We start from the raw sequence: 11525 nt of genomic DNA on the forward strand, positions 1-11525 counted from the left end.
TATTATTATTATTATTATTATTATTATTATTATCACACATGACTTTGCCCAAAGAAGTCTGGAAACTGTAGACATTCAATTCCCAGCATCTGTAAGAGACTACAATTCCCAAAATTCTTGGCAGGGGGGAGTCATGTACTTTAAATATACGATATGGATGTGACCTAGTCCCAGAAATGTTTTTTTTTTAAAAAGTTTTTATTGTTAAAATAATTCAGCATTAATACACACATATTGCGAATATACAAGCATACAAACATACATTTCATACAATCCTTAAAAATATTCAAACATACCTACATTCAGTCCCACAGATAATTCCTTTTCCCATCACCATCCACCACCCCTCACCCCACCTTTGTGTTAGACTTCCAATCTACTCAATTGCAATTTCTTTCCACTTCTATTACTTTCTTTTACACACCTTTAATGTAATTTCATGCTTCTTTTTCTATTACACATTGTTATCCATCTTATTTAGTATTTCAGTATTTAAAACAGAACTTGTTTATTCTAATAGGAGTTCTGATTTTTCAATATGGTTTTGCAAGTATCCTTTAAACACCTTCCAATCCCTGTCTATCTTCTCTTTTGAGATCCTTCCAATTTCTCCCATTGTTTTGGATATATTGTAGTACTCCAATAATAAAAATGCTGTATCAGATTCTTTATCTGCATGAGCAAATTGTTGTCAGCCATACTTTCTGCATATATCCATGTCCAGCATTAACACCTCACATGTTGCTACATTGGACACACATGTATTTCCCTATGGTCTACATCTTGGGCGTTAATGATACAGTGTGGGTACAAGGAAATGTGATCTTCTGAGCTTCCTGCATTTGTGCATCTCATTAGCTCCCAAGAATCCTGTGCTTGTCAGAGATCATCCTTGGCAAATGCCGTGCCACACAGAGTTGCACATATGGCGCCTATAGACTCATATCCTGTCCCCGGCACATGTGTGGCAGTACATCTGAAGCTTGGGGGGGCAGGGGGAGGGAGTACGCAACCTTTGATGAGATCACTTGCCCATAATGAAAGAGTAGAGATCAGGTATAGCCCTGAGGCAGGAGGTTTCACGTTCTGTCCCCTCCTCCGGTATGTGAAACTATTAGCTATTCTTGCTGCTCCGCAGAGATGTCCAATCCCTCTTTGAAACTTGCTGAAACCTTTCCCTGGTTTTTGATGAATGAACTTTTAATGGAGAGGAATAGGTCGGCTTGTTTTAAGTGAAACGTTTATATGGAAGTGGATGATTTAAACAACTTTAGCTCCATTAAACAAAAAGGAAAGCTAGATCTTAAACTCTCATTTGTTTCGGAGAGTGTCTGGCCTGGGATAAACATGACATTAAGTAGCCATCTGAGCATTGCTAAAACATACATTTGCCTTCATAATAAAATGTTTTTAAGAGATAGTAATGGTTACCTTGAGAGCGGTTCACATTAGAAGCATTAAAAAGAGAGAGAGAAAACCCTAGTCCTGAGTTCTTTCAATAACTGTCCATCACCTAACAGCAATAGCATACCACAAAATAGGAAGTGCTGCTGATCCGATTTATTTGGCAGGAACCTCTAAGTCTCATTTAAAGGCAACGCCACTGAATGTTTAAATGTGGAAATCTTAAATCTTCTTGCTTGCTTCTCTCTTGCCTCAGACCTGCTGTGTCTGCAAAAGAGCACGGATAAGGGCAGAGATTAAAGGTATTGTTGATGTCATCCACATTTAGATACTAGTTGTTGGTTCAGTCTGATATGTATTCAGCTTTTTCCTTCATTTCTATCCTAAGTCCAGGAACCGAATAATGTAAATCATAGATTTTGATAGCATTTCACTGCCCACAAGGGCCACCCTATTTATTTCAATGTTGAAAACATTGAAGAACATTCAGGAGTATAAACATTCAGGAGTATAAACAGAATAAACATTGAGAATATCCTCCTGAAAAGGAATAAGGCAGGCTTCGTGCTGAATACCACACTGAAGAGCACATGGGCCCTTTGGGTTGAAGGCATTATTATTATTATTATTATTATTATTATTATTATTACTATTGCATAATATATATAGGCATTGCACACACACAAAAAATCACTCTCATCCCCACAGTTCACTAAGAGAAATACAATCCCCAGGTATGAATGTATTGGTCCGACAAGCACACCACAGGTTTTTTATTATTATTATTTTATTCATTACATTTACCTTTCTTCCAAGAAGCTCAATGGTTCTTTTCCCTCCCTTTTTATCCTTACAACAAGCCTGCGAGGTAGGTTAGGATGAGAGACTTGTGACTGGCCCAAGGTCACCCACTGAGTTTCATGGCCTATTGGGGATTTGAACACTGGTCTCCCAGGTATTAGTCCAAGACTCTTAACCACTATACTGAGAACTTACAAAATAGCCCATGCAAATTTTTGTAAGTCCCTATCCTATTTTGTCCTTTTCAATGATGCACCCTCCCTTTTTTATTGAGAGGAAGAAAGAGGAGAGAGGAGAAATGGGATTGTTTCATTGGTTCTGCTAAGAGGCCATCTCCCCTGGGCTCCTGCTCTCTCTGCACTGTTTTCATTCTGGCTGGTCATTACATCTTTAAGAACTGAGTTTGCTTGTTTTCTTCTTCCTTCCTTGTCCCCTCTTCCCTTTGTTCTGATGACTTTTAGACTGTAAGCCTGCTGGCATGGGCTGCCTTGTTTTCATTGATCTCATCACATTACCTAACATCCATGTACTCAAATGCTTCCAAACATAAATGTGTGCTGAGCCATATTCAAAGGTCAGTTCTAATGGGCTTAGGATATCTCACCCCATTTTGCAGCCTTGGGCGTTTCTTGAACCTGTAATTTCCACAGTTAAGTATGCCTTTGGATGGGGAAATGTTTTATTTTGCCCTATTTAAATATGCCACTTCCATTTCTTCCCTTTCCCCATTGTCTAAATTCAGAGGACAGTAATTCCCAATCTATCTTACTGAGACCATAGTCAGTTCTCATGGCCAGAGCAAAACATGCTAGTGATGACCATAGGGGGAAATCCTAATGATATTCCCTCCCATACAGTCTACTAAGAAAGCATCCTGCAGTTCTCCCACTGACAGCAGTGAGATCTGTGACAAGAGCATTACACCCAAAGAGATGCCATCTGGTGTAGTGGTTGGAGTGTTTCAGCCAAACAGCAAGTCGTATTTTTCTTCCTTAAAAAAACTGAGCATGGAGGCAAACATAGCCTCTAACATTTCTCCAATGAAATTACGGACATCCTAAGGAAAAGCGGGACAAACCTAGACAGCATCTTAAAAAGCAGAGCCATCACCTTGCCAACAAAGGTCTGTATAGTTAAAGCTATGGTTTTCCCAGTAGTGATGTATGGAAGTGAGAGCTGGACCATAAAGAAGGCTGATCGCCAAAGAATTGATGCTTTTGAATTATGGTGCTGGAGGAGACTCTTGAGAGACCCATGGACTGCAAGAAGATCAAACGTATCCATTCTTAAGGAAATCAGCCCTGAGTGCTCACTGGAAGGACAACAACAACAAAGGAAAAGCGGAAAATTCAAGGATCATATCAGAAACCGAGACAGTTTCTGTAAATCTGGAACTGTCCCTGGAAAATAGGGACACTTGGAGGGTCTGCAAAGCTTGGATTGGGACCATGCTTCAAAGGGACAGAAGTTATAAGGCTTCCTCCTCATGCCATGGTTCTGACCCAAGTTGCCTCCTACCAAGTTTCTATTAATCATACTATGTCCATATGCTATCAGCTCTGTGGCCAATAGCAGATTTGGGTGTGTGTTAAACTGGGGTGTTGTCATGGGTCCAAGGGTTAACCCCTCTCCTCCATGCTGCGGCCCAAATCCAAATCAGCCACACACACACACACACATACACACACCCTCTCAGTTGCTTTTTGAAGAAGAAATTTATTTTGGGAAGTGAGAGCTGGACCATAAGGAAGGCTGGTCACCGAAGAATTGATGCTTTTGAATTATGGTGCTGGAGGAGACTCTTGAGAGTCCCATGGACTGCAAGAAGATCAAACCTCTCCATTCTGAAGGAAATCAGCCCTGAGTGCTCACTTGAAGGACAGATCCTGAAACTGAGGCTGCAATACTTTGGCCACCTCATGAGAAGAGAAGACTCCCTGGAAAAGACCCTGATGTTGGGAAAGATGGAGGGCACAAGGAGAAGGAGACGACAGAGGACGAGATGGTTGGACAGTGTTCTTGAAGCTACCAGCATGAGTCTGACCAAACTGCGGGAGGCAGTGGAAGACAGGAGTGCCTGGCATGCTCTGGTCCATGGGGTCATGAAGAGTTGGACACGACTAAACAACTAAACAACAACAACAACAAATCACAGAATGCTAATGTGACATGTAGTTTGTCCGCTGATGAGACCCAGGTTCATTTGCTTGCATCAGCTGCACAGCCACAAAGCACACTGGGTGATATTGGGCTTGCCACCACCTCTCAACCTAGCATGCTTCACAGAGTTGTTGTAAGGAAGATAAAGAGGAAGACCTTTTATTCCATACTGAAACTCCTTAGACAAACTGTGGAACAAAATTTTGATGAAAAACATAGAAACCCCCCAGTGAATTGTGAACTAAAGATCTGATCTGGCTGCCTCCCACTTTGCCACTCTTAATGGCACATTTCAAGTTGCCTGATGGCTAGACTACCTAGAATACAGAGAGGTGAGAAGGGAACGAGGGGTGCAGGCTGCATGGGGGGGGGCACAGTCTACATGCAGCCCATGGGCCCTGGCTTAGACCCTCCCCCTTTAAATTTTCTGTTTTACAATTTAAAATTCATTATGGATCATTTCCCAATACTCTTTTACCCTGACCCTGGCCTAGACTTTTGACATGTTGCTAAATAATAATAATAATAATAATAATAATAATAATAATAATAATAATAATTTATTTGTATCCTGCCCTCCCTGGCCTCTTCTAGAAAATGATCAGTCTCCTGGTCTTTTTTGGATAATCCTTCTAGGACAGTGATCAAATCCACTATGCTTTCAATACAGTAGCAGCAATATAATTTTTTGCGTTTAGCATCCTTGTTTTGTTTCACCATTTGTCTGCTTTGTGGAGTGAGGTCAGGCCACCAGATCTGGGGAGCTGCACCTCTGGTGACGTGGATGAAGGTTTCCCAGCCTGTCTCTGCCTTCTCTGGAAGGGACTAGCAAGAGGGAGAGGGAGAGAGAGCTGAGCAAGGAACCAAAGGGCTGTGCTGTTAACAGAGCAAACGTCTCCACGAGATTTATGGCAAGGGAGAGGAACTGCCTTGCCTCCTGTGATGAATTAAAGGGAGAAAGGAAACTTCCATGATAGGTCTGCTGAAGGAATTTCCCTCTTGTCTGCCCAGAAGGGGGACTTGAGGGGAAGGGGAGCTTAAGTTTGAGCCAGACTTCTCCAGCTGCAGATCATCATCATCATTCTCTCTCTCTCTCCCCCCCCCCCCACCTCTGAAGATGGAGGCTGCTGCTTTGCCTATAAAGTCAATCTGGTTTGGGGAAGGGGGGGCACAGCTTGTCTTGGCACCCATCCTGATTGGACTCTTCAGTGGAGGCAAATCTGTTTTGCACTTGTAAGATTTCGTGCCAGAACACTGCATTTGTGTGTGTGTGTGTGCAGAGAAAGGGTGGTACCTCAGTGGTAGAGCATGTGTTTTGCATGCAGAAGGTCTCAGGTGCAATCCCTGGTACCTGCAGGTAGGGCTGGGAACATAAGAAGAGCCAACTGGATCAGGCCTATGGCTGATCTCAGCTCCAGCTTGCTGATCAGAAGGTCGGCAGTTCGAATCCCCGCGACGGGGTGAGCTCCCGTTGCTCGGTCCCTGCTCCTGCCAACCTGGCAGTTCGAAAGCACGTCAAAGTGCAAGTAGATAAATAGGTACCGCCCCGGTGGAAAGGTAAATGGCATTTCTGTGTGCTGCTCTGCTTTGCCAGAAGTGGCTTAGTCATGCTGGCCATATGACCCAGAAGCTGTACGCCGGCTCCCTCGGCCAGTAAAGCGAGATGAGCGCCGCAACCCCAGAGTTGGCCACGACTGGACCTAATGGTCAGGGGTCCCTTTACCCTTTAGCTTGGGTTACATACGCTTCAGGTTACAGACTCCGCTAACCCAGAAATAGTACGTCAGGTTAAGAACTTTGCTTCAGGATGAGAACAGAAATTGGGAAAAGGTATTTAAATATACTTTCTCCAAGAAACCAGAGGCCTTTCTCTTGGGTATTGTCGGCCAAGGGGTGTTAAAGACGGATATAACTTTCTTTATGTATGCTACAACAGCAGCTAGAATACTTATTGCGAAGTACTGGAAGACGCAAGAGCTACCCACACTGGAAGAATGGCAGATGAAGGTGATAGACTACATGGGCTTGGCAGAAATGACGAGCAGAATCCGAAACCAGGGAAGAGAAGCAGCGCAAGAAGAATGGAAAAAATTCAAAGACTATTTAAAGAAATATTACAAAATTAATGAAAGTTAGAATGATGTTGGACTGGAAAGTAAATGGTTACTATTAGCTATGGTTAAGACAAGGAGAATAAGGAAGACTAGTCTAAATTTAAATTAAAATAAGGGAAGATTTGCTGAGCAATCGATAAGAATTTGGAATACAGAAAAGGGAGGCATGAGGAAGTCGGGGAAGAAAGGTATAAGAAATTAGGATATGAAATGGTACATGTTTTTTGTTTTGTTTTTGTCTTTGTATGTTTATGTATGTTGTGTTTATATGGAAAAAATAAAAATATTATTAAAAAAAAAGAGAACAGAAATTGGGTTGCGGCGGCGTTGCAGCAGCGGGAGGCCCCATTAGCTAAAGTGGTGCCTCAGGTTAAGAACAGTTTCAGGTTAAGAACAGACCTCCAGAACGAATTAAGTTCTTAACCTGAGGGACCACCGTATTTACAGGTGACAGCCATTTCATATGGGGGCTCCATTCCCATCCCCCACACGTGTTGGCAGAGCATGCATCAGTGCCCCCCGCTGTCCATTCCACCCCTGTTCTGCCCTCTTCTGGGTCCAGGAGGCCTGCACATCAGCGATGACACATCAACTGGACACGCCTAAAATGGTTGCCACCTGCATTTATAAAAGTATGGCCCATGGGTCTGACTCAGTATAAGGTTGCTATGCTCCCAGCAGGGTGGTTAAAGTATAGCACAGGAACCACATGTACTGGCTACAGAGAAATTCCCACATGGACAACCAGGTAGCCCACCCACTCCCTCCATCCATATCCTCATTCAGCATATTTCTCATTGTTGTGCCATGAAAGGAAGAGTAGTTAGATAATGTGGAACACAAGACCATCAAACAATACAGTTAAGAGCCACGGCCATTTTTCCTTTAACCCCTGGTTATTGCCATGTTAACTGATACCACTGTTTAGATGCTTTTCTTTAAATACAAAAAACCAAAATCCCCAACATTTTCTTTTCTGAAGATGAATTCCTAAAGTGTTGTCTTGTTCTTGCCCCCTTAACATATTGCTAGTGTCCCCAAACATATTGTTTCCTGTTCTTGCCCTGTTCTTTTCTCAGCTCGCTAATAGTTATCACCCAGCCAGTATCTTCTTGAATTCCTTGCACACCAAGATCTGCAGACAATACCAAAATCTGACTATTTGCTAAGCTCTCCCTTCCAGCAAACAGAGTATTACCGTATTTTTCGCCCTATAGGACGCACTTTTTCCCCTCCAAAAATGAAGGGGAAATGTGTGTGCGTCTTATGGGGTGAATGCAGGCTTTCGCTGAAGCCTGGAGAGCGAGAGGGGTTGGTGCGCACCGACCCCTCTCACTCTCCAGGCTTCAGGAAGCTCTGCGTAACCCTTGGGAGACCGGCGCGACTTCCCGCCGGGCTCCCTAGGCTTGCGGATAGCAGCCTGTTCTGGGGGCTGGGGTCGGGGAAAGTTCGGGCTTCCCCCGCCCCAGCCCCGCGCCTGGGGGGGAAATAATTTTTTTTCTTTATTCCCCCCCCCCCAAAAAAAAACTGGGCCGGTGCGCCCTATGGGGCAAAAAAATACGGTAACTCAGCCAGTAATTTATACCAGCAGACACAGTGCTGCCAACACACTGCTTTTTAAAATACTGTTTCTTAAAGTACTGGTAAGGATGCATCCATTCATGTGGCTGGCTGCTGAAAACACTCAGGAACACTATCTAGAGTGATTTTGCAGTAAAATAAAAAGTGAGCTTCCCAGTCAAAACAGTGCAGCTGAGAGGTATTTGCATCCCACTCACCTTCCACATTGCAGTGATGCACTGATTCATTAGTAATAGATCTTTCCACCCCATTCAGTGAGATGACGGGAAACCTGATATGTACTTCCTGCTTGTGGGCATCTTTCCTGATATTGCTGTGGGGAGGATGAGAGTATATTATGGGGAAAGCAGAAAAATGCATATACTACTGCTCAGAGTTAGACTAGGGGTCAGAAAACTTTTTCAGCAGGGGGCTGGTCCACTGTCCCTCAGACCTTGTGGGGGGCCGGAGTATATTTTGGAAAATAAAAATAAAAATGAATGGATTCCTATGCCCCACAAATAACCCAGAGATACATTTTAAATAAAAGGACACATTCTACTCATGTAAAAACACCAGGCAGGCCCCACAAATAACCCAGAGATACATTTTAAATAAAAGGACACATTCTACACATGTAAAAACACGCTGATTTCCAGACCGTCTGCGGGCCGGATTTAGAAGGCGATTGGGCCAGATCCAGCCCCCAGGCCTTAGTTTTCCTACCCATGAGTAGACCAACCTTCCCTAATCTGATGCTTCTTTTGGACTATAACCCCCATCAGACCCAACCAACATGGCCAATGGTCAGGGATAATGGAAACAGTAGCACCAGATTGAGGAAGACTGGCTTAGGTAGATGAAGCATTCATGATTTCACATTACTAAGCCCATCTTCATGGAAAGAAAAACATGGTAAGTTATTCTAGAGAGCCACTTTCTCCTAAAATGTTCCAGTCTCAGACAGTGATGAAAGTACACAATGGAGAAAACCCATCCCAATACAGAGCCCTCAGACTTAAGCTCTATTCAAAAAATATTCTCTAGCTATGTGTGATAGTGACTCTCACTTCTCCTCTATGGATGGGATGTCGGAGATGCTCCTGCAAGCTCCATAACCTCCAGCAAGAGCTTCAGCACATGCTCTGTAGGCAGAGAGTATTGGGTTCAAACCCTGGCATTTCTAGTAAAAAAAGATCATGTGATGGGAAAGACCTTTGCTTGAGACCCTGGAGAGCACTGGTCAATGCTAGGCTAGATAGACCTGGCATGAGGAACCTCTAAAAAGGGGTTCAGATGAGGCATTGCTGTCCCTGTGCTCCCTCCACGCTCCGGAGGCTACGCGTTGCTTTCGCTGAAGCCACCTGAAGCCCCTGGAGTGCAGCGGGAATTCCTGCTGCGCTCTGGGGGCTTCAGGCAGCTATCCGCAAGCCTTTGGAGCACAGCGGGAGTTCCTGCTGCGCTCCGAAGGCTTGCAGATAGCCGCCTGAAGCCTGGAGAGCGAGAGGGGTCGGTGCACACCGATCCCTCTTGCTCTCCAGGCTTCGCTTCGCTGGAGAGGTGCTGCACAGTTTTCCCTCTTTGTGCAGCGCCCCTTCAGCAAAGTGGGAGGAGAAATGGAAGGGGCTCCGTTTCTCCTGCCGCTTCGCTGAAGGGGCACTGTGCAGAGAGGGGGAGGTTGTTTTTTTCCCCTGTTCTCCCTCTCTAAAACAAGGTGCGTCCTATAGTCCGGTGTGTCCTATAGAGCGAAAAATACGGTAATTGCAAGCCCTCTTTATTAAGGCATTTGTTAATCTGGGAAATGGATCCTTACCGAAAGAGACAGCAGAGGAAGAGTAATAAATTGCCTCCTTGTCACTTGTAAACAGCCTTTGCCATCCTAAACAGCTGGCCTGGGGACAAAATGCAAACATTGGGTGTGTGAAGTCCTTCCCGTCTGCCGCGTTTCCAGCAATTTGACTTGTTTGGGCCCGAAGGTGTCACTCTTTGGAAGTCACCATCACACCTCCCTTGGCTTTCCTGGATAGCTTGAGGTTGCGTCATCACCACCGAAGGCACCTTCCTTGAAGAGCCCCCTCAAGAATGCTGGCTGGTTCCTTCTCTCCTCACCCTGCACACCCTCAGCGGAAAGAAAGAAGGGCTGATGACAGCCTGTTGAGTGACTTGTTTGCAAGAGATGAAGTGATAGCAAGCACAGCCTCTGATGCATATGCCTCCTCTCAACGCTAGTTCCTTATGCATAAGGAAAGAGCAAACAGATAAGAAAGTTCAGAGGAACTTGAGGGTTCAGGAAGACTTGCCTGACATAACACGTGCGCAAACAAGCTTTGGAAACCACACAACTTATCCGTATAAAAATAATGCTACTATTTGCCTTTTTTATGGAGCCATCAGTTCTTAATCTACCATGGACCTACCTCATCCAACCACCTGAATAACTCAAGTTCAGAGGGCCTTTTATCTAGCTTTATTTTCCATTTTGTTTCCTAGGGTAGGGGTGGGGATACCAGTTCGACTCAAGCTCCCATCAGCTCCAGGCAGCATAGCCAATGGTCAGGAATGATGGGCAAGTCCCAACATTCAAGCAACATCTGGGGGAAGCACATTTTCTCCAACCCAGCCCTGCAGATTTAGACTAGACATGAGATTGACCAGGGCATTTTTGGTTCACTAGCAAGCAGAACTGAAGCAAATGCAGAGAAAAAGATTTGAATTGTTGCATGGGAATTATGCAGGTCAAACGTTTATCAAAAAATGATGGGTAAGGTGTTGGATGACTCTCCTTTCAAAACTGTCAATCTTTCTAAGGTGCTTTAATGGGTCATCATGTCAGCCTTCCCTCAACCTGGTGCCCTCCACATGCTCTGTACTACACCTCCCATCAGCCCAGCATGGGGCTTTGTGCCCAAAGCAAAGTTGCAGCAATCACAATGATTCTGAGTTCAAAGTCAACAGGGTTTTTTTTAAGCAGAAGGATATTCATGAACTTTCAAGATCCATGAAACGTTCCATTTCAGCACTCAGCAGCACTAACATTTCCAAAAGGTAAAGGTAAAGGGACTCCTGACAATAGCAGTTCTGTGAGAAGCAAGTTGACTTCCAGGACCTTTTATAGGAGGAATGGGAAATACTTTGTGGTTTTCCACTTGTTTTTGGACTCCAACTCCCATCATCCCTTATCATTGGTTATGCTGGCTGGGGCTGAAGAGAGTTGTGAGTGCATAAGCTCTTGAAGGCCACAAGCTCCCACCATTGCTATCTTACAGGATGAGGATCATCTACGTACCTGGATCAAAAAGGAAGAGAAGGGTGGCTTGATCTGGCAAGCAGGCAGCATCTGGTGATGTTTCCCCTAACTCTTTGCCTTCCATATCCCCTACAGATCCTACAGTGAGAAAGTGGGATAGTAAAGATCTGAGGACCACATGTTTGATAGTGAAGACTAGTGAGGGTACAGTGGCCATTGTAGACTTGGAAATGCTTTGC

General features: G+C 44.4%; 1 protein-coding gene across 4 annotated transcripts in view; it reads right to left on the reverse strand.

Moving 5' to 3' along the window:
• Positions 1 to 179: 179 nt before the first annotated feature.
• LOC310755853 (homeobox protein Hox-D3-like) overlaps positions 180 to 11525 on the reverse strand; it is a 152083-nt gene continuing 140737 nt past the window's right edge. For all 4 annotated transcript variants that reach the window (XR_014544575.1, XR_014544576.1, XR_014544577.1 and 1 more), the window contains exons 2-5: positions 11326 to 11424; positions 9853 to 10271; positions 8258 to 8373; positions 180 to 1671 (exon numbers count right to left, since the gene is read on the reverse strand). The gene's annotated coding sequence lies outside the window, so the exon portion shown is untranslated. The remainder of the gene's footprint in view (positions 1672 to 8257; positions 8374 to 9852; positions 10272 to 11325; positions 11425 to 11525) is intronic.

The sequence above is a fragment of the Podarcis filfolensis genome (assembly GCF_964270895.1).
Source record: "Podarcis filfolensis genome assembly, chromosome: 2".
Classification (NCBI taxonomy): domain Eukaryota; kingdom Metazoa; phylum Chordata; class Lepidosauria; order Squamata; family Lacertidae; genus Podarcis; species Podarcis filfolensis.